At 41.6% G+C, this 26,115-nt stretch overlaps 1 protein-coding gene across 4 annotated transcripts in view; it reads left to right on the top strand.

Moving 5' to 3' along the window:
* The window catches only part of LOC124603490 (AP-1 complex subunit gamma-1), a 184,668-nt gene that overhangs the window by 53,585 nt on the left and 104,968 nt on the right, over window positions 1-26,115 (top strand). The window lies entirely within an intron of this gene.

Here is a 26,115-nt window from a genome sequence, read left to right as displayed (position 1 = left end):
GCATCCAGGTTATGTATCAACAAGGTGGGCTTCAGCTCCAACTTGGATGACAGCACTGCCGACAGCTCTAATGAATTTAGAAACTCTACAGGATATGGCATTGTCATCTCTGCTCATCACTGTGTTGATTCATGTGTAGGAGGTGGCCACCTCACCAGGTACTGGAGCATTAATTTTTTTATTGATTTTTTCCACCAATTCAGACTTAGGTGCCAAGATAACTCTTCCACATAACCACTCCTTGTTGCTCAAGCTTTCATGTAAGCTTGGAAAAACCTCATTAACTAGGTTATCTTCTGAGCTTATAGCATTACAGAAGTGGCTTTCATATTTTATTAGGCCATCTGCATCCATTCCCATGAGGCCCTCACTGATTTTGAGGAGATATTGAGCATAGAGTACAATCACGGTCGTTGTAGAGTTGAACTCTCATATTAGCTGTCAGATGAGCCAGCAGCAAATTCAACAGGAATTCTGCTTTCATAGATTTGCGTACATACTTCCTTCATTTGTTGAAACAGTTAAAAACTAATCTCTAGCCACACTTAATGCATTCAAGTGATGGTTAACTTTCAGCTATGACTTTTTAATCACATTACACATCCCTTGGGAGCAATAGTCTCTTAGCCATCCCACACAAAGTTATTTGTTTTGCAATAAAAGGCAGCCTGTGTGTTAATTCAGAGTTTAGGCTAGCTACATTCCAAAGATCATCAAAATCTATCCAGTCATTTCAGCTTGAATGGGTAACAGACCTACTAACTTCACAGAGAAAGAGAATAAGCAATTTCTGGTTCTATGCATCGCAGATTTTATAACATTTGAATATTAAGCAATGTTACCTGTCCTCGCGTGTGTGCCTGTTACCAGCAGATAAGCTCACTTATAATAATCCAGCCTCATTAACATCCTATGATGTCCTACATTTAAAGGACATTTCTCAGTTTGCCATACTGCATGTAAGTAACACCATTGTTATAAGTCTTCACGCTGATTCCATAGATGACCGGGAGTTAAGGAACTTGTCAGTTTTCTGATGTTGATAATACTGGGTGTGAGCAGCCTCATAAAACAATTTTTAAAAAAGCAAATATTAATGGGAAGCAGCGTTATAATTATATCAGTCTCCAATAAGAAACTCCCACAGTAATAATAATAATAATAATATTTCACAATGCAAAAATACTTCTAGGAGATTTTAACGCTCAGATTGGAAAAGAAAAGAAATTCCGCGATATTGTCGGCAACATTCCCGCACACAAACAAACCAACAAAAATGGAGAAAGGTTAATTATGCTCTGTAAGCAGTTTAAACTCAAGCTAATGTCAACTCGTTTTAAACATCTTCCCAGAAAACAAAAAACCTGGGTATCACCGATAAAAAGTATCGGAGAATTTCAAATAGATCACGTTGCCATCTCCTCCAAATGTGAAAAAGAAATATTGAACACACGTGTCGGAAAATCTCTAAACCTCGACTCCGATCACTATCTCACGAAAATAAAAACTAAACTGATCCCACAAAACAAACAGAAAAGCAGAAACGGTGAATATAAAAACAGAAATAAAATAAGTTTTGATCTTGCAACCCTGAGAAATTACAACCTTAAGTCCAACTCTAACCTCAAGGATTTTCAGAAAAAACTAAAGACATTCTCCCCTTCACAAAACCTCCAAGAATTTCAGAACAACTTGATTGAGGCAACAGAAACAACCTTTCCAAAAAAGAGCAAACCGAGACACCCGTGGTGGGACAGCAACTGTAATGAAGTTCTGTATGAAAGACTTAAAGCCTGGAAAAAGTGGAACTCACATAAAACTGAAAACAACTTTGATGAATTTAAGCAAGCCAGAAAGAATGCCTCGAAAACTATTCGCAACACCAAGAGACAATATGAAAAACAACAACTGGACTAAATCAAAGAGAATTTCAAGAAATGCAACGCGGCAGCTTGGTACAAAACATTCAACCAGAAACTCCGAGGATACCAGTCACCTTGCCTAAACCTTATGAGAAATAATAAGACTCTCGCCACCAACAATACTGAAAACTGTGAAATCCTGGCTGAATATTTTGAGACACTCCTAAACTGCCAAACACCCATCCAGACTCTCAGTTTTACGCAACCAGAAACATTACCAACACATTCAACACCTCCGACAGGAGAGGAAATCACAAACGTAATCAAAAATCTCAAAAACAGGAAAGCATGTGGAGAAGACACAATTACAGCAGAAATGCTCAAGCTTGGGGGAGAAACATCAGTAGAAGCACTACACAAAGAACTTGAACAAGTATGGGAAACCAAGAAAATCCCAAGTCACTGGAAAACTGCCCTAATTCACCCTTTGTTTAAAAAAGGTGACAAAAGGGATGTTAACAACTATCGTGGAATATAGCTTCTCCCAGTCCCATACAAAATTCTATCAAAAGCCCTGCTCAATCGTGTATCACCAATTATAGAGGGAAAACTTGGAGAATATCAAGCTGGCTTCAGACGAGGAAGATCCTGCGCCGAACAAATTTTTAACCTCAAAACAACAATGAACTATTTATCTACAAGGAGCAAGAAATATTTCATAACATTCATTGATTTCAAAAAAGCTTATGACTCAATCGATAGGGACACACTCATCAAAACACTTCGAGAATATGAAATAGATGAAACAACAATCACCATAATCAAAGAAACATTAACAAATACAACATCAAAAGTAAAATTCCAAGGAGAAATTTCACGGCATTTCGAGGTCAAAACTGGCGTCAGACAAGGAGATGCGCTGTCCCCGGTACTCTTCAACTGTGTTCTGGATAAAGTCATAGCAGAATGGAGAAAACTCACGCAAAAACATGGAGTTGAGAAAGTCCAAATTGGAGGGAAGTGCTACAAAGCCATTGAAACCAACTGTTTTGCCTTCGCTGACGATCTCGCCTGTTTAGCTTACACACAAAAAGACACAATAAAACAAATAGAATTACTTAAAGAAACTGCTGAAAAAGCAGGCTTGCAAATTTCATTTGAAAAGACAGAAATCATTACAAATATCAAAAATCCACCAAAGAAAATAACTACGAAATACGGGAAAATACAGGTATCTAAACATTTTAAATATCTTAGTGACCTAATTCAGCCTGTGGCAAAAAGTCATCCAGCCTGCAGGGCTAGAATACAAAAACCAGAGACAGCAACTCACTACTGCAGACAAATGTATTCAAAAAAATGTATATCCAAAAACATTAAACTCGGACACTACCAGACTGTCATTAGACCGCAGATACTATATGCATCAGAAACACAGGCAAATTTTACATACGCAGAACAGATAGAAAATCGTGAAAGAAGAATTGTGAGGACAATTCTTGGACACAGGAAAATAACAGATGATCAAGGCAAGTCTGTATACAGACTAAAAAGCAACAAAGAAGTGTATACGAAGTGCAGCAAAATTACAGACGAAATTAGAAAAAGAAGATGCTCCTTTTATGCTCACATCTTGAGGATGAACCCGAATAGGCTTACAAAACAAATATTTTCGTACATCGCAAATCTAAAAAATAAAAATTTATGGTTTATCAACACAGAAAGAGATCTAAAAGAAATGGACATAGATCAGGAAACAATATTTAACAGAAACCTTTTTAGAAAAAAAAAAACTGAATTCACTCATGGGTTTCGGTGTGAAAATTAAGAAGACTTGTGGAACTAAATGGTCTGAAGAGAGAAAAGCCGCCTTCAGCGCAAGAATGAAAGAAGTGTGGACTGAGAGAAAGAAGACTTCCCAGAAGCGCAAGAAATAACTGTTTTCACGGTCTTTAACGGCCAAATTTGTATAATAATAATAATAATAATAATAATAATAATAATATTTCACTGCATCAGGATGCGAACCAGGGTTGTACACAATTCAGTTAGGTAACGTGATGTCTCTGTGTGGCTACACAGAATATTCTAATGTTGCTATTTCATTTGATGTATGAGAAGCTCATTAAGGCTGTTACTGCGAATATGACTTTAACTGACATTTAGAGCGAATTATACCAAGAATGTTGGGTTTGTGATAAATCTTCAACACCATGTTCCCTGAAACGCAATGTGTCATAACACAGTTTTCAATCTGGAAATAAGCGTTATATCATTATGCTTTTTGATTGGTCTTCCTATTGTTACTTTTCATTGGTCATTGCACAGAGCTCAATTATTATTTCCATGTTTCACATTATATCCTTCAAGTAAATAAATATATTGCACTGCACACTTTTAAAAGTAGCCTATGTGTTAATCCAGGGTCTAAGCTATCTCCGTGCCAAATTTCATCCAAATCTGTCCAGCCATTTTAGCATGATGCAGTAAAACACACACACACACACACACACACACACACACATTTATGATAAGTAGGGAATTGTTATTAAAGAAACATACTGTCCCCAGCAAAACAAAACAAAAATAATAATTTAAACAAGAATGTGTAACCTATATGTCACACTAGGGAGAACATAAATTTAAAATGGAATACATGACAGCAAATAAAATAATGCAATTATGCCATTCATGTTGTTTTTAGACAATAGTACTCACTCTCTGCGATATGGTCCAAATCACACTAAGTACAAAAAAGTATCACACTTACAGCACATTGTTCTCGGAGTTCCTGTACAGTGCAGACTCTTCTTTTCTTCTGTGACGCCATAGCTACCAGAAGTTTTTCCTCCTCATATCTCATCTCGTGCAGCACTCTACCTTGATATGGATTATGTGCAGGCTTATTAGAACCTTCAGGGATTGTTGCATTGGAAGTCACCCACCACCGTTTCTTTTCTCTAACACTCACCTGTTAGTAGTGAACCAGTGGTTTAGGTGTAGTGTCTTTGACTGTTAATCAAAATGTCCTAGTGCTGTATTGGAACCCAGCCATTAGTGAAATTTTGATAAAAAATCCTCAGCAATGTTGGCTGAAGACTTCTGCCATGAGAAGTCACCCTCATTCTGCCAAAGACCTTGCAAAAGGGGTTGGATGGGGGACATAGATTCAAGGCAATCTCTTGTCCTGGGGTGGGAAACTGCCCTTAAAAGGTGGATGAATTAGCATTGAACCGGTTGAGGATGCAGAAGGCAATGGAAACCACTGTATAAAAGACACACAACATGTATCTACAGACTTATGGCCTGTAATTGGAAAAACTTTCATGATGATCTCTCCAGTTGGCAGAAAATTCTGGGTTATTCCCCCATTTGAATCTCCTAGAGTGTCATTATGATTTCTTCATTGGCAGAAGACTTTGGATTAATCTCCCATTTGACCTCCTGGAGGGGACTGCCAAGGAGGAGGTGACCCTGAGAAATAGATGAAATAATCAATGATGGGATGACATTCTAGAGTCAGAACATGGAATTTTAGAAGTTTCAACCTTACAGGAAAACTAAAAAAATCTGAAAAGGGAAATACAAAGATTGAATCTAAATATAATAGGGATCAGGGAAAATGAAAATGAAAAGAAGACAATTTCTAGTCAGACGAATATATGGTAATAGCAGCAGTGGAGAATGGTATAATAGGTGCAGAATTCACTATGAAAAGGAAAGTAGGGCAGAGAGTGGGCTACTGTAAACAATTCAGTGTTGGTCTCATCAGATTCGACAGCCAGCTGACACTGACAACAATATGTATGCCAGAATCGCAAGCAGCAGATGAAGAAATAGAGAAAGTATATGAAGATACTGAATGGGTGATTAAATATGTAAAGGGAGATGAAAATCTAATGGTCTTGACAGATATGAATGTGGTTGTAGGAGAAGGGACAGAAGAAAGAGTAATGGGGAATATGGGCTTCGAAGTATGAGTGAGAGGGAAAGACTAATTGACTTCTTCAATAAATTTCAGATGGTAATAGCGAATACTCTGTTCCATAATCACAAGAGGAAGTGTACATGGAAAAGATCCAGAGACACGGAAAGGTAGTTGGATTAAATCATGGTCAGACAGAGATTCCAAAATCAGATATTGGGTCGTGCAGGTATAGACCTGAATAAGAATTTAGTGCTGATGAAAAGTAAATTGAAGTTAATCAAATGTGGAAGGATGTGTGATACTGAAGTAACGAGGAATGGTAAGATGTCCTGAAGTTTTCTAAAGGTGTGGGTGTTGTGATAAGGGGACCCAGAGTAGGCAGTTCAGCTGAAGAAAACTGGACATCTTTAAAAACGACAATTACAGATGTAGGACAGACAAACATAGGTACAAGGTAGGTAACTGCAAAGGAACATTGGGTAACAGATGAAATATTTCAATTGTTTGACAGAGGAAGGAAGTTCAGGAATATGAATACTTGAATGCAATAAACAGGAAATGCAGGGAGGCTAAAGTGAAATGGCTGTGTAAAAGATGTGGAGAAACGAAAATGAAATGATGGTTTGAAGAACAGACTCAGCGTGTAGAAAAGTTGAAACAACTTTTGGTGAAATTAAAAGCAAGGGGGGATAACATTAAGAGTGCAGTGGGTAGTCCACTGTTAGGCACTGAGGAGAGAGTAGATAGGTGGAAAGAGTACATTGGAGTCTCTATGAGGGAAGGCCTTGTCTGATGACCTGATAGAAGAAGCAGTTGGACTTGATATGGATGACATTGGCCGTCCAATATTAGAATCAGATTTAAAAGAGCTATGGAAGACTTGCGATCAAATAAGGCAGAAAGGATGGACAACATTCCAATGGAATTTCTAAAATATTGGGGGAAGCGCCAACAAAACTACTACTATAGTTGGTGTGCAGAGTCTATGAGATTGGTGAAATACCATCAGACGTTTGGAAAAATATCATCCATACAGTTCCAAAGACAGCAAAGTCTGATAAGTACGAGAACTGTCACACAGTCAGTTTAAGAGCTCATGCATCCAAACTGCTGACAAGCATAGTACACAAAAGAATGAAAAAGATAATTGAAGATTATTTAGATGACAGTCATCGTAGATTTCAGTAAGATAAAGGTATGAGAGAGGCAGTTCTTACATATTGCTTGATAATGAAAGCAAGGATTAAGAAAAATAAAGATGTCAACCAAGAAAAGAGTAATTAACATCATAAAATTGTGAGAGATGTTCAAGATACTGAGAAAATTAGGAGTAAGCTATAGGGAAAGATGGGTAATGTACAGTACACACAAGAACCAAGAGGGGAACAATAGGGCTGTGGAAGATCAAGAACAAAGTGCTCAGAGTAGAAAGAGTGTAAGACAGGGATGTAATTTTTTGCTCCTAGTGTTCAATCTATACATCGAAGAAGCAGTGATGGAAATAAAATAAAAGTTCAAGAGTGCGATTAAAATTCACAGCGAAAGGACATAAATGATATGATTTGCTGATAACATTGTTATCCTCAGTGGTTGTGAAGAAGAATTACAGGATCTGTTGGATGGAATGAACAGTGTAATGGTACAGAATATGGATTGAACGTAAACCAGAAAAAGACAAAGGTAATGAGATGTAATAGAAATGAGATTAATGATAAACTTAACTTCAAAATTGATGATCACGAAATAGACGAAGCTGAGAAATTCTGCTACTTTGGAAGCAAAATTACTCGTGTCAGATGGAACAAGGAAGACATAAAAACATACTAGCACAGGTAAGAGAACATTCCTGGCCAAGAGAATTTTACTGGTAACAAACATAGGTCTTAATTTGAGAAAAAAATTTCTGAAAATTTACGTCTGGAGCACAGTGTTGTATGGAAGTGTATCAGGAACTATGGGGAAACAAAAAGAAGGGAATTGAAGTGTTTGAGATGTACCACTGTAGGAGGATGGAAATTAGATGGACTGACAAGGTAAGCAATGAGGAGGTTCTCTTCTGAATCAGTGAAGAATTCAACGTGTAGAAAACACTGACAAGAGGAAGGAACAGGATGATAATATGTGTTAGGACAGTATCAGTGAAGAATGCAACGTGTGGAAAACACTGACAAGAGGAAGGAACAGGATGATGTGTTAGGACAATAAGAGATAAAGTGTATGATAAAAACTGTGGGGGAAGACAAGAGATTTGAATTCATTCAACAACAAATAGTCAGGGTACGAGGATTCTTTTCTTCTTGTGTCTAGAGCATTAGCCCACATAGCTGACTGGATTGATGCCATGGCTGGTCAAAGCAATTGTTACTGCAGACTGTGTAGCCATCTGGTATTTATCATTCTACTTTCCTTGTTGCTCTTGGAATAAAAATCTGCTCTCTTATTCATTTTGGACATTGTCTTAGACAAATGATACATATTTGGACCAACAGTTCTGACTAATCGTCTGTTGTGCGATAACCCTGCTCCTTCAGGCGAACCAACATTGTTTGTGATGTAAACAGGTTGTCAAAGTGAAATCTTTAGGGGAGAGTTTTACTTTCCCCAGAAAGTGAATTGATCATGTGAACTAGAGGTGAAGAGCCTTTTCCAAATGCTTTCTTGTTCACTTCGTTCCTTTGTGGCTATCTACCTTTGTATATTTGGAAACACACTAGATAATGCATGTTTGTGTTTATGCACCATGCTTTGTATCAAGATCTGATGGGAATATCATCCAAAAATTGTTTGCGTTTGTGTCTGCCAACATATGTTGTTATGCTCCATTTCATTTCTCATGTCCAACCCAGAACCCCAGTAACGTCTTCTGGTATGTAGAGGATTATAACCTGAGAGACTTAAAATGCCTAGAAAACCATTTATCTCTTCATATTTTATCTTGGTATCTGAACAGTTCTTGAATAAAACATGTTTTGTTGATTCAGTGATGATAAATTTAACTATTTCATTATTACAAAATGGTCCAAAGACCTGAACTGGAGGCAAGGTTCTGTATTTACTGTGATCACTGTCAGGAAATAAAGTGTTAACACTTTGCAGGTCCTCCCTTCTCCAATCTCTTGATTACAGTTTTTAAGATTTATAGTCTTTCTGTTTCATCTGAATTGACATTTTCTAGTTTATGATCATGAGAGAAATCATTCTCAGTTTCACAACCTAACTTGTTCTTGTTGGTCAAAATTGTTTCTTCATCAGCCTCAAGTTGCCTGGGTGCACTACCACTTTCTTCACAAGAATTGTTGTCTGTTGTCACCAAAGGCTCAGGAGGCATACTAATGTATCTGTGCACCTTCTTCCTCCTCCTCAAGAACAGCCAAGCTTTCATGCACTGACAAGCTTCTGAAAATGGAGGATTCATTGTATTGACTGTTCTGCCTACCATAACATATATGCAACACACAATTAAAACCTGGACTAGGAACCACAAAAATGAATCGCATTTTGTGGACAAGCTATATGATAAATTGCAGCACCTTTGCTTATAATTAAGAAAAAGAAACTTTAGTTGTATTGTGATAGAAAATAATACTTACTTATTATTCCAAGACATAATCTTATTCAGAAAGTCTTCAGTAATTGAATCACCTGACACTGATCTCTTCCTGCTTACTGATGGCAGAAACCCACCTACATATCAATACTAGAATATTCTTATCTGAGAGACGTACATCAATAGGCATTCCAAATGTATGCATTACAAGAGAAAACAATAGTCGATTGTTAACGTGACACTTAGTCATACATTGAAAAATTTGCCACCAACTTCAGTTCACTCTCTGGATGGCATTTTCTGTTGCTTTCTAATGCAAGTTAGCAGTGCTTTATGAGGGCAGTAGTGTCCATGATGCAATCAAGCTGTTCAGTTCATGCATTCACATTTCTTCTGTATGTTCCTGACTTTGTCCAATCTAATAAACAAAACTGCAGTGTTCTTAAGTCTGAGAATCATGGTAGCAAGATAAAGATGTTGCCATGACTAAGCCATGGATTAGGGAATGTGTTCTTGAAACAGAGTAAAATTAGGAGGGGTTCGAAGTTGGAAAAACCTTGCATTTTGTGTGACCAGCAGCTCATTATCTTGTTGTTCAATTTTTTTTATTTTTTCAAAAAAAAAATTGCAACTATTGTGTCATTATTCATTTCTCCAGGAACACAGATTCCATGAATATATCATATCATGCCGTAGTACACATTGATTGTGAAGTATAATTGGAAAAATTTTTCACTGTAAAATGTGATGTGTCCTGCCATCATTGATGGCTATTGTATCAATTATTGATTCCATCCTGTATAAATGTGGCTTCATCAGTAAGCAATAGTGACAAAGTCAACTAATACAGTGCTGCTTTCAGCCTGAAGATATTGCACAAGATTTACATAAAATGGGTACAAGCTGTATGCATGTAACACTTGCCATATATATGTTCCTAGAATGTGGCGTGGACATGTGCAAAAAGTCATCATGGGCCAGTAGCAGGGCTGCACTGGAGTGCGTTAACAACGTGTTATTCTTTCAGCATATTTTGTTGAATTTCTTATTCAGATAAATCACACACTGGAAAGCCTATTTCCATATTCGTGCAGTCTGCTTCGACTTCTGGACGGGGGATTACAATGATCTTCGTTTAACCAAGTTCAAAATTTCAGTAGTAGCACTAACATAGCAATAAAAGTAAACCATATCATCATATTTCTCATTTGTGAAAACATCCAAAAATTTTTAATGGCCACTTGTGAAATGAAACCTTTATCTGGTTCTTCATTCTGATGTACTTGCAATCACTCACAATTAGTTTGAGCCAGGGTGTAACATTTAACATTTGATCTCTGCTAAGTATAACAGGACATCTCTGCTGATGGTGTGGGGGGGGGGGGGGGGTTGTGCAGTGGAAGGACGGACCGACAATGGCTGCAATGACTTCTTTATTGATGATTGTTCACAATCATTAGCGGGCATAACATGGACAATATGGTATGGTCTCTCCCTGTCACCACGGCCTCTGGCTGCACATTCTGCAGCAGAGCTGTTATTGCTGTGTTGCCAGGGACCCATGTTTCCTGGCCATAGTGAGTATGGCTGGCAGTGGTGGGTATGGGGATGTTGGGTTACATCATACTCCCGGGCTCAGAGCATAGCGGTCTTCTGTTGGTACTCTGGCGAGGCCAGTGATGGCTGCATCCTCCTACTGTACTCTTAGGATGGTGGCACCCAGAGGCTTAGGCAGCAGGCAGTGGTTCATGTCCCATCTGCGACAAAAGTGTCTGCGTCATTGACATGACGTGGAGTAGCGCAGGCTCAATGTCATGATCTGCCCAGCTGTTCAACAATAACAGGCTGGTTCGTATCTCATTAAATATTGCTTCTCCTTGCTGATTTCTACTGTTTCCATTGGTTAGTGTGCAGTGCCAAATTATGAGGAAAGTGTTGGTTAATTCCCCCCCCCCACCCCCCACCCCACCCCCCCGACTCCTGCAGGTTGCATCACACATTAGTGACAAGTGTGGCCTGTCATAACGGAAGCATTACCAAGTCACTGACTGTGCGGCCTTGTCGCTGGTTGCGACTGACTTGCTGGTGGCCTGGTTTCAACGTGGCTCTCCTCTGCTGGTTCAGAGACTCATTTATAACTCTATCCGTTCACATTCCTCCCTGCCATATACTTCGTTTTGGCCGATAAAATGGTGCAAGAAACGAATTTCTAGTAAAATTAAACGGCACTTTCCCTGGACAAGAGGTAACCACAGTGCACGTAGATGATCAAAAAATTCGTGTAAATGCGCTATATGCTCCTGGATATGTTTGGAGTATGCAATTATACACTACTGGCCATTAAAATTGCTACACCAAGAAGAAATGCAGATCATAAACGGATATTCATTGGACAAATATATTATACTAGAACTGACATGTGATTATATTTTCACGCAATTTGGGTGCATAGATCCTGTGAAATCAGTACCCAGAACAACTACCTCTGGCTGTAATAACGGCTTTAATACGCCTGGGCATTGAGTCAAACAGAGCTTGGATAGCGTGTACAGGTACAGCTGCCCATGCAACTTCAACACGGTACCACAATTCATCAAGAGTAGTGACTGGCGTATTGTGACGAGCCAGTTGCTCGGCCACCATTGGCCAGACGTTTTCAGTTGGTGAGAGATCTGGAGAATGTGCTGGCCAGGGCAGCAGTTGAACATTTTCTGTATCCAGAAAGGCCCGTACAGGACCTGCAACATGTGGTCGTGCATTATCCTGCTGAAATGTAGGGTTTCGCAGGAATCGAATGAAGGATAGAGCCACGGGTCGTAACACATCTGAAATGTAACGTGCACTGTTCAAAGTGCCGTCACTGCGAACAAGAGGTGACCAAGACGTTTAACCAATGGCACCCCATACCATCACGCCGGGTGATACGCCAGTATGGTGATGACAAATACACGCTTCGATTGTGCGTTCTCTGCGATGTCGCCAAACATGGATGCGACCATCATGATGCTGTAAACAGAACCTGGATTCATCCGAAAAAATGATGTTTTGCCATTCGTGCACCCAGGTTTGTCGTTGAGTACACCATCACAGGCGCTCCTGTCTGTGATGCAGCGTCAAGGGTAACTGCAGCCATGGTCTCTGAGCTGATAGTCCATGCTGCTGCAAACGTCGTCGAACTGTTAGTGCAGGTGGTTGTTGTCTTGCAAATGTCCCCATCTGTTGACTCAGGGATCGAGACGTGGCTGCACGATCAGTTACAGCCATGCGGATAAGATGCCTGTCATCTCGACTGCTAGTGACACGAGGCCGTTGGGCTCCAGCACGGTGTTCCGTATTACCCTCCTGAACCCACCGATTCCATATTCTGCTAACAGTCATTGGATCTCGACAAACGCGAGCAGCAATGTCGCGATATGATAAACCGCACTCGCGATAGGCTACAATCCGACCTTTATCAAAGTCTGAAACGTGATGGTACGCATTTCGCCTCCTTACACGAGGCATCACAACGTTTCACCAGGCAACACCGGTCAACTGGTTTTTGTGTATGAGAAATTGGTAGGGAACTTTCTTCATGTCAGCATGTCGTAAGTGTCGCCGCCGGCGCCAACCTTGTGTGAATGCTCTGAAAAGCTAATCATTTGCATATTACAGCATCTTCTTCCTGTCGGTTAAATTTTGCGACTGTAGCACGTCATCTTCATGATGTAGCAATTTTAGTGGCCAGTAGTGTATCATCTATAGACCATGCATTGCTTCAATTTTAATGCTTGCAACACCATATCTGATAATCACTGGAAAGTAGCTGGAGCATTTTTCAGGCCAAAAGGCATGTGATGATATTGCTAATGACCAGAAGGGATTGAGAATGCTGTCTTTGAATGACCTTCAGGTGCTACTTCTAATGGTATCCACTTCGTAAATCCTTGTAAAATATGGACCACTGGCCCAGATTGACCTGTTGTTTGTTATGTTTGGCATTAAATAGACATTTCTTGATTTAAATAGTGGTAATTGCAACAGAACCAATGAGTTTTGCTGCTGCGTAATCGTGAAAGCAGGAAATCTAAACTGAAAATGACTTTTAGCCATGGGAAGAACTTCCACAGCAACCCAGAAGTTTATCTTCCCCCACTCAGAAACCTATTACCGTTGAACAATTGAATCTACGTGACCCTCACCTGCACTGCTTAATGCCTTGCATGGCAGATTTGATTTCACTTACTTGCCACAGATATCTGAGATCTAGTAACTAATAAAAATTTGCACAACATTTCTTGTATATAACCAGTCAGAAAAAAGCCTGCTACTGATTATGTACTTTTGCCAGCTCATATTGGGAGAGTTGTTCAATGCACACACTGTTGCCTGCCCATCTAGTGTGAGGTGGGAGGTCTGTTATGTGCCCATCCTCCATGCCGCTCTGAATTTGTCATTGCAATTCTGCTTGAAATGTCCAAACTATCTGCATATCTGCACTGCTGTTCTGCTTCATATGCACTGTATGTCCACGTCTGAAATATTTAACATCTGTATTAAATGTGACGTCCGTTTCCTGTAGCGTGGTGACCACATCAGTTTCAGCTAGCACTGATGTTTCTACTGCTTCATTTAGAGTACTTTGGAATTCCATCCGAACTCTTTGAAACTATATTGGCTGCAATTGCCATAAACACATGTCGAGTGCTCTCTGTTCAGCTTCCTGCAAGATGGCTTTGTTAGCATTATCGTCTTCTATGAGCTGATACGTGTTGACATTAATTTTGCAGATACAGTCTACAATATTCTCTATTGACTCTCCATGCTTTTGAAATGTACTGGTAGTATCTCAGTGTATTCTTACTCCAGTATCTGTCTTCCACCCCTTCCCTGAAAATATCAAATGACTGTGCTTCCCTTAACTTTTTGTGGCATGTCATATACTTCCTAGCATCCCTTGCTAGTTTTAGCTTGCTCAACAGCAGCTCATTACTCCAAGTTCCCAACATAGCAGCTGTGTCCAAATTATCAAAAAATTACAAAGACATCATCCCTTCACGTATGTGAAAAAGGTGTGACCAGTGCAGCAGTGTTGGCATCCAGAATAGGTGCACTAGTAAGTGTCCGTTCCCTCCTTTCCTCCCATACCTGCCGAACCAAAAATTCTTCTCCATATTGCCTGCTTACCACCAACCCAAGTATCAGTGTATCCAAAAAAATGAAGGCCAAAGAAAGGATAGGAAAACAACCATGCAGTCCCCATCACACCTTTGAATTAGGCACTTCCTCATATTGTTGCGCAGGACATCACTGCTGCCGAAGATCCAAGGGTCTGACTGCTTTTTTTGTGGCTGTCCACCTTCTTTATGATCACTGTTTATGTCCCGACTGGGGCATAAGCATCATCATCATCATCATGGCACTGAATGTTGCAGGCTCGATGTCACATAACTACTCAGCTGTTCATTGATGGCTAGCTGGTTTGCAAGCTGGCGTATCCTTAAGTACTGCTTCTCTTCACTGATTTCTGCTATTTACATCAGATATTGTGATATGCCGAATTGTACCGTCTGGAATGGGTCAGTGACCCTCCATCCCCTTCCCCACCAAACTCCCCTCCCCAGCTGTCATAATTGGGTTGCAATACTCCTGCAAGGCTGCATTACCCGTCAATGGCAAGTGTGGTCTGTTGTCACAGAAACCTTGCAATGTTGCAGACAGTGCAGTCTCCTCTCCAGCTGCAACTAACTTGGTAGTGGTCTGGGTTCAATATGGCTTTCCTCTGCCGGTTGTAAGAGTCATTTATCGTTCTATCCCTTTATATACATATATAATTAACAAAAATTGGAGAATATCAATTTACAAAAACATAAGATTTAATCTTCAAGTGTTTTCCCAATAATTACTGAGCAATTGTTATGAAACAGGAATTTGTGAAAACTCCTGTACTGTGTTCTTCAGTTATAGTGTTATATTGCAAGATTGACTGCCATTGTTAAGTGTTTCCATTAAGTCATTACTTGGTCCACAGTCAGGAAAAGCAATGTCAGTTGAAGTTACAGACAAATACAATAGATTTTCCACGTGCTGTTGATATTGATTTCTAACAATATTTTTAGAAGAATGGGAGTCCATGTATCATCTGATGAAATAGGAACTAGAGAAGCATGATTCTCTCTTGGCTTACATAATTTTCTAAATGAAACTGCTTCATTTTGAGAGAAAGGTAGTAGGTAGAAAATGAAAAAAGAAAAAGTATGTATTAAAACACCAAAGGGAATTAAATGAGTCCAAAATATGGATTAGGAGCAATCAAATTGCAGTGTTTGATCCAGAAGTAATAGTGGGCAAGCAGCTAAGACCAAAATTGATGAATGGTGTTATTAACCATCTTTTTATAATAAAAAAGGTTGAAGTTAAAGAAATAATAGCTACAAAAGAAGATAAGAGTGAAATGCAGAATAGAGATAAACAATACCATGGAATAACTCATTGTATTGTGGCATTTGTACAACCTCATTGGCTGCTTGTTGCATGCTAAATGCCATACATTTTTATATTGCCAGATTTTTTGTGTATCACGTCTTTCCATATTTGTAGCAATCTTCCTTCATGCAAATCGTACTTGGTAACAAAATGGTGATAACTGGCTCTCTTTATTCTTCTGTCTGAACTTTCACATTCAGCTCACTATGGCCCATGTACTTCCATGATGAGTTTCCTTCAATTTATACATTGAGCAATACCTTTTTTTAAATTTTTTCTCTTAAAATCAATATATTGCAGTGATGAACTGCTTGTTATCTCCCCCCCCCCTCCCTCCCTCCCTCTCTCTCTCTCTCTCTCTCTCTCTCTCTCTCTCTCTCTCTCTCTGTCTCGAACACATTCCAGATTCACTTGACAACTTGTTAGCTGAATGTGCAGGCTAATAACAAGCAGTATCCTTCACACAGGAAAGTGGTATTGAACATGACTTGCAGTCTTTGGATGGAGACATTGTTTCATTGAAATGCGGCTAGAGGAACGCAGTGGAGGGAAGATGCCACTTTGGTCTTGACAACTTTGCTTGTCTGATGTTCACTATGAGACACCTGGTATCTCGGGCAATACCAAACAATGCTCCAGTCATCATTTTGTACATTTGTGTGGCACATCATTATGCGGATCACTGGCATTCAGCTGTTTGACCTGCCACTTTCCAAATTCTACAGAAGTGCGGGCCATGTGGGGAAGGACACCTTATGTGGTGCATGAGTTATCCATAGTGCCGTTAGATTCGATCGAACCTCTTGTCATGGCTTTGCATGTCCACCTGCAATTCAACTGCCTGAGCTGTAAACTCCACATGTATGCCAAGGCGTAGATGCCTGTCTTCCTGGGGCATCAGGACTCCCAACAATGGCCATCATGCCAGGTGGCCTTTGCTGTGACTGGGTGGTGCCCATGGGGAGAGCCTCTGATCGATTGGGTGGCATCAGTGCGGATGACCCGCAATGAAGTGGACTAAGTCATCTCTTGCCGGTGGCCGTACGGCGCCAGCAGTTTCTAAGAAGATGAAGGTATCAAGTACAATGCAGACAGATATGACCCCAAATTGTTTCCCTCCCTCCCTCACTACATCATGGAAGGAACGTAGGGCTGCAGAAAGAAGAGAGTCGTATTCGCCTCGGTATTTAGTGTGTAGCAGAATGGATGGGAACTTCTTTCTACGTACAAAGCCTCAGTTTTGTGTTGAACATCTTGAGGATAAGTTTGGGGAAGTGACAGCACTGTCCAAGGTGAGAAACGGTGTAGTCTTGATTCAGACAGCATCCCCAGCCCAATCCTGGGCATTACTTGCTTGTGACTGGCTGGGTGATATTCCTGTTTCCATCGCGACCTCCTCTTGCAGTCTGACAACGAGATCCACACCAATCTAGAACGGTGGGGTGTTCATTTCATCCAGTGCATTTACAGGAGACCAGTGTCTTCATCTTGGGCTTTGAGGGTGATTCATTGCCTGAAAAGGTCAAGGTGATAGGTTACCACTGTGACATTAAACCATATGTCCCTCCCCCTATGCAGTGCTTTAAGTGCTGGAAATTTGGGTACATGTCTTCCCACTGCATTTCTAGCACCACATGTCAAGACTGCGGACGTTCACTGCAGCCATGTGTATAAACTGTGGAGAGCAGCACTCCCACTGCTCACTTGACTGCACTGTACTCCAAAAGGAGCAGAAAATCATAGAGTACAAGACTGTGGGCTGGTTGACTTACCAAGAGGCTAAATGTAAATTTGAACAATTACACCCCGTTCGGTTGACATCCACATATGCTGAAGCTACATTACCGTCACCGTCACAAGTACCAGTTGTACCACTCTGTGCCATGAGCAGTGGACCCTCCGGGCCTCCAGAATACATCTGCCCCCGTGGTGGTAGGGGGAAAATCTCCTTCCGTTGCTCCCGAAGTACCTACTTTAGGAGCAAGCCCCCACCCCCCCCACCCAAAAGCAGATGACATCTGGCTCCTCTCATGCGGAAAGGGTCCCTTGGGACCCTCTCTCCCAAGGTCTCTGCAAGTGCCACACTCATCAGTGGCTAAAGGAGCCAAAAGCTGCTGGATGAAGAGCTTCACAGTCTTCCTCCGTGCCTGAAGCTGCTTCGGAGAAGTTCTCCCAGCAAGCCCCTAAAGGGAAGCGAGAGGGCAAGCAAACAATGAAGCCTGCTAAGAAAACAGACCCTCCAGTGGTCCCAACACCTGCTCCCAACCAGTTCTGCACCTGAGGATGAGGTGGAGATCTTAGTGTCCCCTGAGGACCTGGATCTCACTGATGCCTCATCCACAACAGTAATGGATACAAATACTCATTCAGTGGCAGCAGGTGACCCTGAGGTGTAACCTGCCTCCTTGCGTGCTTCTTGCTCCCCCAGCCTCACGATAACGTCATCCTCCAGTGGAATTGCTGCGGTTTTTTCCATCACCTGGCTGAGCTATGGCAACTGTTGCGCTTTACATCTGCTTTCTGCATTTCTCTCCAGGAAACTTGGTTCACATCAATGCGGACCCCTGCCCTCCGTGGCTGTAAGGGATAGTACAAGAACCATAGCGACTATAATAGTGCATCATTTGGAGTTTGTGTCTATGTCCTGAACTCAGTATGCAGTGAACCTGTGCCCCTTCAAATCATCCTTGAAGCTGTGGCTATCAGAATAAGGATGACACATGAAGTAAATGTCGGCAACATATATCTTCCTCCAGATGGTGCAGTACCCTGAACGTATTGGCTGCACTGATGCATCAACTCCCTAAACCTTTCCTACTTTTGGGAGATTTTAATGCCCATAACTCCTTGTGGGGTGGCACTGACTGAGGTAGAATTGTTGAAACTTTCCTGTCTCAACTCAACTTCTGCCTCTTAAGTACTGGGGTCCCAGACATTTCAGTGTGGCTCATGGCACTTACTCAGCCACTGATTAATCCCTCTGCAGCCCAAGGCTTCTCCCATCTGTCCACTCCACTATAGAGCTCACGATGACTTGTGTGGTGGTGACCACTTTCGCATCTTCCTGTCACTCCCCCAGTGCCATTACCCCGGGCATCTGCCAAGATGGGCTTTATTCAAGGCAGACTGGGAAGCTTTCACCTCTGCTGTCACCTTCGAATCTCCCCTACATGGTACCATTGATGTGGTACTTGAGTGGGTCACAAGAACGATTGTTTCAGCAATGGAAAACACGATCCCTTGTTCTTTAGAATGCCCCCGAAGAACGTCAGTACCTTAGTGGTTGCCAGAAATCACTGAGGCCATTACAGAGTGTCGGCGAGCTCTACAGCGACATAAGCGGCATGCTTCCTTAGAGCACCTAATTACTTTTAAACAGCTTCGTGCCTGCGTTCGACAGCTTATAAAAGGACGGAAACAGGAATGTTGGGAGAGGTACGTCTCGACCGTTGGGTGCCATACTTCACCTTCCCAAGTCTGGAAGAAGATCAGACGTGCTTGTGGGTGCCAGACCCCGACAGGTGTCACTGGCATTAACATCAATGGTGTGTTATCTACCGATGCTAACACAATTGCCGAGCGCTTTGCTGAGCACTGTGCTCGAGCCTCCACGTCAGAGAATTATCCCCCAGCATTTCACATCCTCAGATGGCAGATGGAAAGGAAAGCCCTCTCATTCACTGAACGTCACAGAGAACCCTATAATGCTCCATTTACAGAGTGGGAGCTCCTCAGTGTCCTTGCACATTGCGCCGACACAGCTCCTGCAGCAGATTAGATCTACAGTCAGATGATCAGACATCCCTCATCCGGCTACAAGCGACATCTCCTCGTCATCTTCTACCAGATCTGGTGCGATGGCATATTTCAATCGCAATGGTGAGAAAGCACCATCATTCCAGTGCTCAAACCTGGCAAATACCTGCTTGATGTAGATAGCCATCAGCCTATCATCCTCACCAACATTCTTTGTAAGCTGTAAGAATGTATGGTTGTGTTGGGTCCTGGAGTCACATGGCCTACTGGCTCCATGCCAGGGCGGTTTCCGCTAGACTCGCTCTACCAAGGATAATCTAGTTTCTCTTGCATCTGCCATCCGAACGGCCTTTTCCAGACACCAACACCTGGTTGCCATCTTTGTTGATTTACGAAAACCTTAAGGCACGATATGGCGACATAATATCCTTGCCACATTATATGAGTGGGGTCTCCAGGGCCTGCTCCCGATTTTTATCCAAAATTTCCTGGCGCTCCATACTTTTCGTGTCCAAGTTGGTGCCTCCCATAGTTCCCCCCATATCCAGGAGATTGGGGTCCCACAGGTCTGTGTATTGAGTGTATCTCTATTTTTAGTGGCCATTAATGGTCTAGCAGCAGCTGTTGGGCTGACCGTCCCACCTTCTCTGTATGCAGACGACTACCGCATTTCTTACTGGGCCTTCTGTACTGGGTCTTGCTGAGTGGTGCCTAAATGGAGCCATCCCTAAGGCGCAGTCATGGGCTCTAGCCCACGGCTTCCAAAGTTTTCAGCTGCGAAGTCGTGTGTCATGCACTTCTGTTGGCGGCATACCGTTCATCTGGAACTAGAACTTTACTTTAATGACGATCCAATCACTATAGCGGAGACAAATTGATTCTTAGGAATAGTTTTTGACACCCGATTGATGTGGCTTCCTCATCTTCATCAGCTGAAGTGGAACTGCTGGCATACTGCCCTCCGCTGCCTGAGCAACACCAACTGGGGTGCAGATCGCTCTACACTGCTGCAGCTCTACAGAGCCCTTCTTCAATCCCGCCTTAACTATGGGAGTTTGGTTTATGATTCGGCGGCACCCTCAGCATTGCGTTTACTCAACACAGTGCACCACTGTGGCGTTTGCTGGCAATGGGAGCTTTTACGAGGAGTCCGGTGACCAGCATCCTGGTGGAGGCTGGAGTCCCTCCATTGGAGGTTAGGCATGCACAACTGCTCACCAGTTACGTTGCGCACATTCGTAGTTCTCCTGAGCATCCGAATTACTGTCTTCTTTTCCCACCCACAGCAGTTCATCTCCCACATTGGAGGCCCAGGTCAGGGCTTATGATTGCTGTTCGCATCCAATCTCTTCTGTCTGAAGTCGAGTCCTTGCCTTTACCATCTATACTGGAGATCCATTAACGTACACACCCATGGTGTACACCTAGTCCGAAGCTTCGCCTGGATCTTTCACAAGGTCCTAAGGACTCAGCTAACCCCACGGCTCTCCGCTGTCACTTCCCCTCAATTCTTGACATGTACTGGGACCATGAAGTGGTTTACACTGACGGCTCCATGGCTAATGGTCACGTTGCCTTCCCATACATTCATGGAGGACATACTGAACAGCACTCATTGCCAGATGGCTGCAGTGTTTTCACTGAAGAGCTGGCAGCCATTTCTCATGCTCTTGAGCGCATGCAGTCATGACCTGGCGAGTCGTTTCTTCTCTGTACTGACTCCTTGATCAGCCTACAAGCTATCGACCAGTGCTACCCCCACCATCCTGTGGTAGTGACCATTCAGGTGTCCGTCTATGCCCTGGAACAGTCCAGTCGTTCATTGGTGTTTGTGTGGACCCCAGACTATGTCGGAATCCCAGGAAATGAACTTACCAACATGCTGGCCAAACAGGCTACACGGAAACCGCTTCTGTAGATTGGCTTCCCCATAACTCACTTGTGAGCATTATTATGCCGCAGGGTTTTTCAGTTTTGGGAGACGGAATGGCATAATCTCAATACGCACAACAAACTGCATGCCATTAAGGAGACTGCGAATGCGTGGAAGTCCTCCATGCGGGCCTCTCGCAGGGACCCTGTGGTTTCTACTGGCTCCTCATTGGCCATACATGGCTACCTCCTCTGTCGCGAGGACCCACCTTGGTGTCACTGTGGCTCACATATGACTGTCGTCCACATCTTGCTGGACTGCCCACTTTTAGCCCCTCTGCAGCAGACTTTTAACTTTCCCAGCACCCTACCTTCGGTGTTGGGTGACAAGGGCGGGCATTTAGCATTCTCTCCGAGGCCGCCAGTCTCTCTCCATTTTAACTCTGTCACCCTTTCCTTGCATTTGTTTGGCTTGGTGGTCGTCTTTTCCCTACACGTGTTCATCCTTACCTTGTCTTTTTGGGGTGGACGTTTTAATGTGTTGCACAGTGGATGGTTCATCCTCTTTTATTATTGTGATCAGCCAGCCCAGACCATTCCTTTTCCCCTTTTTACTTTCTCAAACGTACTGTGGGTGTTTTTGTACCTTGAGCCTTGCTTGCGTCAGGAAAAAGTTTGGTGACCCTGTAGTTTGGTACCTTTATACCCCAAACAAACCAACCAACCAACGAGCGTAACCGTTCGAGTTTTGTACCTACGAACTACAATTTCCGGACAGCACTGGTTTTCTGTTATCATTTGAAGAAAACTGCTGCAGAATCAATCGAATGCTTGTCGAAGCTTTCGGTGAATGAGTTCTTCGGAAAATATAGTTTTTCCAGTGGTTCAAAATATTCAAAAGTGATAATTTTGATGTGAGAAACGACGAGTCTGGGAAACCACTAAAAAAGTTCGAAGACAACGAATTGTAGGTCTTATTAGATGAAGATGATACTGAAACTCAACAGGAACTCGATTGAATGTTATGCAGAAAGCCAATTCTCTTCAGTTAAAATCTATGGGAAAGGTCTCTTCAGTTGAAAGCTATGGGAAAGGTCTCTTCAGTTAAAAGCTATGGGAAAGGTCTCTTCAGTTAAAAGCTATGGGAAAGGTGCAGAAGGTGGGAAAATGGGATCTTCATTAACTGAATGAAAGACCACTTGTGAAATGCTTGCTTACTAGATACAAAAGAAAGTCATTTCTCCATTAAATAGTGACAGGTGATGAAAAATGGATATATTTTGAGATTCCTAAGCACCGTAAATCACATGTGAATCCAGACAAACCATCGACATCCACTGCAAGACCAAATTGTTTTGGAAAGAAGACAATGATCTGTGTTTAGTGGGATCAAAAGGGTGTCATCTATTATAAGCTGCTAAAACGTGGTGAAACTTAACGCTGATCGCTACCAAAATGTTTGATTTAAATTGAGCGTTACGTGAAAAATATCGGAATATGGAAAAAGGCAACACAAAGTCATATTAATCCATGAAATGCCCCGTCACACACAGCAAAATAGGTTAGGGAAACAATTGAGATGTTCAGTTGAGAAATACTAGGGCATGTGGCTTATTCTCCAAACTTGGCTCCGTCCGATTATCTTCTATTTGCCTCACTGGGACACGCTCTCGCTGAACAACACTTCAACTCTTATGAACATGTACTAAAATGGCTTGTTGACTGGGTCATTTCAAATGGAGAACTGTTTTTTTGGCGTGGCGTTCATAGCCTGCCGGGCAGGTGGGAGAAATGTATAAATAGCAATGGAGAAAATTTTGAATACAATATTGTTTATCAGTTTCAAACAAAAGACATGTAATTATTGCAACCAAATTCTGGTTTTGTACTTCTACACCTGGTATGTGTGGAGTGTGAATGGGTTTGATGAGTACCTGTACGGTGTAATGATGGGTTTGTGTTGTTATAGATGAAGGAAAGGGAGAGGTTGAAACCTGGTTTGTCATAAGTCTTCTGACTGGTTTGATGGGCCTGCCACTAATTCTTCTGCTGTGCTAACCTCTTCATCTCAGAGTAGCACTTGCAACCTATGTCCTCAATTATTTGCTGGATGTGTTCCAATCTCTGTCTTCCTCTACAGTTTCTGCCCTCTGCAGCACCCTCTAGTACCATGAAAGTAATTCCCTGATGTCTTAATAGATGTCATATCATCCTATCCCTTCTCCTTATCAGTGTTCTCCACATATTCCTTTCCTCTCCGATTCTGCGCAGAACCTCCTCGTTCCTTACCTTATCAGTCGACCTAATTCTCAACATTCGTCTGTAGCACCACATCTCAAATGCTTCGATTCTCTTCTCTTCTGGTTTTTCCACATGTTTCACTACCATACAATGCTGTACTCTAGAAGTACATTCTTAGAAATTTCTTCCTCAATTTAAGGGCGATTTTTGATATTAGTAGACTTCTGTCGGCAGGAATGCCCTTTTTGCCATTGCAAGACTGCTTTTGGTGTCCTTTCTCCATCCGCCATTGGTTATTTTACTGCCTAGGTAGAAAAATTCCTTAACTTCATCTACTTCTTGACCATCAATCCTGATGTTGAGTTTCTTGCTGTTCTCATTTCTACTACTTCTCATTACCGTTGTCTTTCTTTGATTTACTCTCAAGCCATACTCGGCACTCATTAGACTGTTCATTACTTTCAGCAGATAATGTAATTCCTCTTCACTTTCACTCAGGATAGCAATGTCATCAGCGAATCGTATCATCAATATCCTTCCACCTTGAATTTTAATTCCGTTCCTGAACCTTTCTTTCATTTCCATCATTGCTTCCTCGATGTACAGATTGAACCGAAGGGGCAAAAGGCCAAATCCTTGTCTTACACCCTTTTTAATGCAAGCACTTCGTTCTCGGTCAGCCACTCTTATTATTTTCTCTTGGCTGTTGTACATATTGTACGTGACCCTTCTCTCCCTATAGCCTACCCCTACTTTTTTTCAGAATTTCGAACATCTTGCAACATTTTACATTGTCGAACGCTTTTTCCAGTTTGACTAATCCTATGAATGTATCTTGATTTTTCTTTAGTACTGCTTCCATTATCAACCACAACATCAGAATTGCCTCTCTGGTGCCTTTACCTCTCCTGATGCCAAAGTAACGTCATATAATAAATCATCAATTTTCTTATCTATTCTTCTGTATATTATTCTTGTAAGCAACTTGGGTGCATGAGCTGTTAAGCTGATTGTGTGATAATTCTCTCATTTGTTCATCTCTTGCCGTCTTTGGAATTGTGTGGATGATGCTTTTCCGAAAGTCAGATGGTATGTCGCTAGACTCATACATTCAACACACCAGCATGAATAGTCGTTTTGTCGCCACTTCCCCCAATGAGTTCAGAAATTCTGATGGAATGTTATCTATCCTTTCTGCCTTATTTGATCTTAAGTCCTCCAAAAAAGCTCTTTTAAATTCTGATTCTAACACTGGATCCCCTATCTTTTCCAAATCAACTCCTGTTTCATCTTCCAACACGTCAGACAAATCTTCCCCTCATAGAGGCTTTCATGTATTCTTTCCACCTATCTGCTCTCTCCTCTGCATTTAACAGTGGAATTCCCGTTGCACTCTTAATGTTATCACCCTTGCTTTTAATGTCACCAAAGGTTGTTTTGACTTTCCTATATGCTGAGTCTGTCCTTCCGACACAGTAAGGAATAGTTCAGTAGGCAGTACAGTCAAAAAAGACATAGCCTAATCCTCTCAAAAAGCACCACGTGGACCACCGAGTGTCTACATCGGACACTGAGTAGCGGTTTGGAATTTAATCCATGACGTTGGTGCAAAGACTGGTGATCAAAAACTTTCCACCACTATCTCTCCTGCTCTTACTGGCAGTGAAAATTTCATCCAGCAGCAGTATTCGAACTCATGTACACCAGAAAATAGCACCACACAGGTGTGAATTAGTGACCTTGGTTATAGAAGCGGGTAACTTTTTAGAGAGATAGATAGATATAAATGTCTGTAATCAAAGGAGAGATTGTCTGACAGTAGCATTTATAAAGTTCATAAATAGTGAAGTTTTCACTTACACATGAAGGAAGACCTGTGGGTTTCATTTCCCTTGTGTAACTTCATGTTTGTGTTTACCAATGGTTTTGATAGAATAGTTTTTCACTTGAACATTTTTTACAACTTAGGTATTCGCCTTATTTTTCTTGATCGTTTGGAGAAAATTGTTTTGTTAATGATGACCTGTAACATTCCATATTGCATTCTGCCTCAACATTTTCTGTCATTTGGAGTGAAATGTGTTACCAGTTTTTTATGATTAATGAAAAGGGTGAATAAGTAAATAGATTTTCATTACTATATTGAGGTTGAGTATTTAACAGGAACACACACACAAAGTTGCACTCGACCTTAGAAAGAGTGAACATGTGAAATATTCTAGGCACATCTCAGAGTTTGCAGAGGAAAAGGTGACGTTACTCATATTATAGTTTCCTGTGTTAGAATTTTGTGTGCATGTCAGTATTAGAGCTGCATTACTGGATATGTGCTGTAACATTAAATAAGGATTTACTTCCGTGTGAACACCTCTGTCATCTGCGAGAAAAGTTAGCTACAAAATTTTTAATGTGAAAATGGGTAGGAAGATTCATTTACTTTTTGC

The sequence above is a fragment of the Schistocerca americana genome, chromosome 1, assembly GCF_021461395.2.
Source record: "Schistocerca americana isolate TAMUIC-IGC-003095 chromosome 1, iqSchAmer2.1, whole genome shotgun sequence".
Classification (NCBI taxonomy): domain Eukaryota; kingdom Metazoa; phylum Arthropoda; class Insecta; order Orthoptera; family Acrididae; genus Schistocerca; species Schistocerca americana.
Note: the sequence above shows the minus strand (reverse complement) of the source record. Positions and strands in the feature narration are given on the sequence as shown.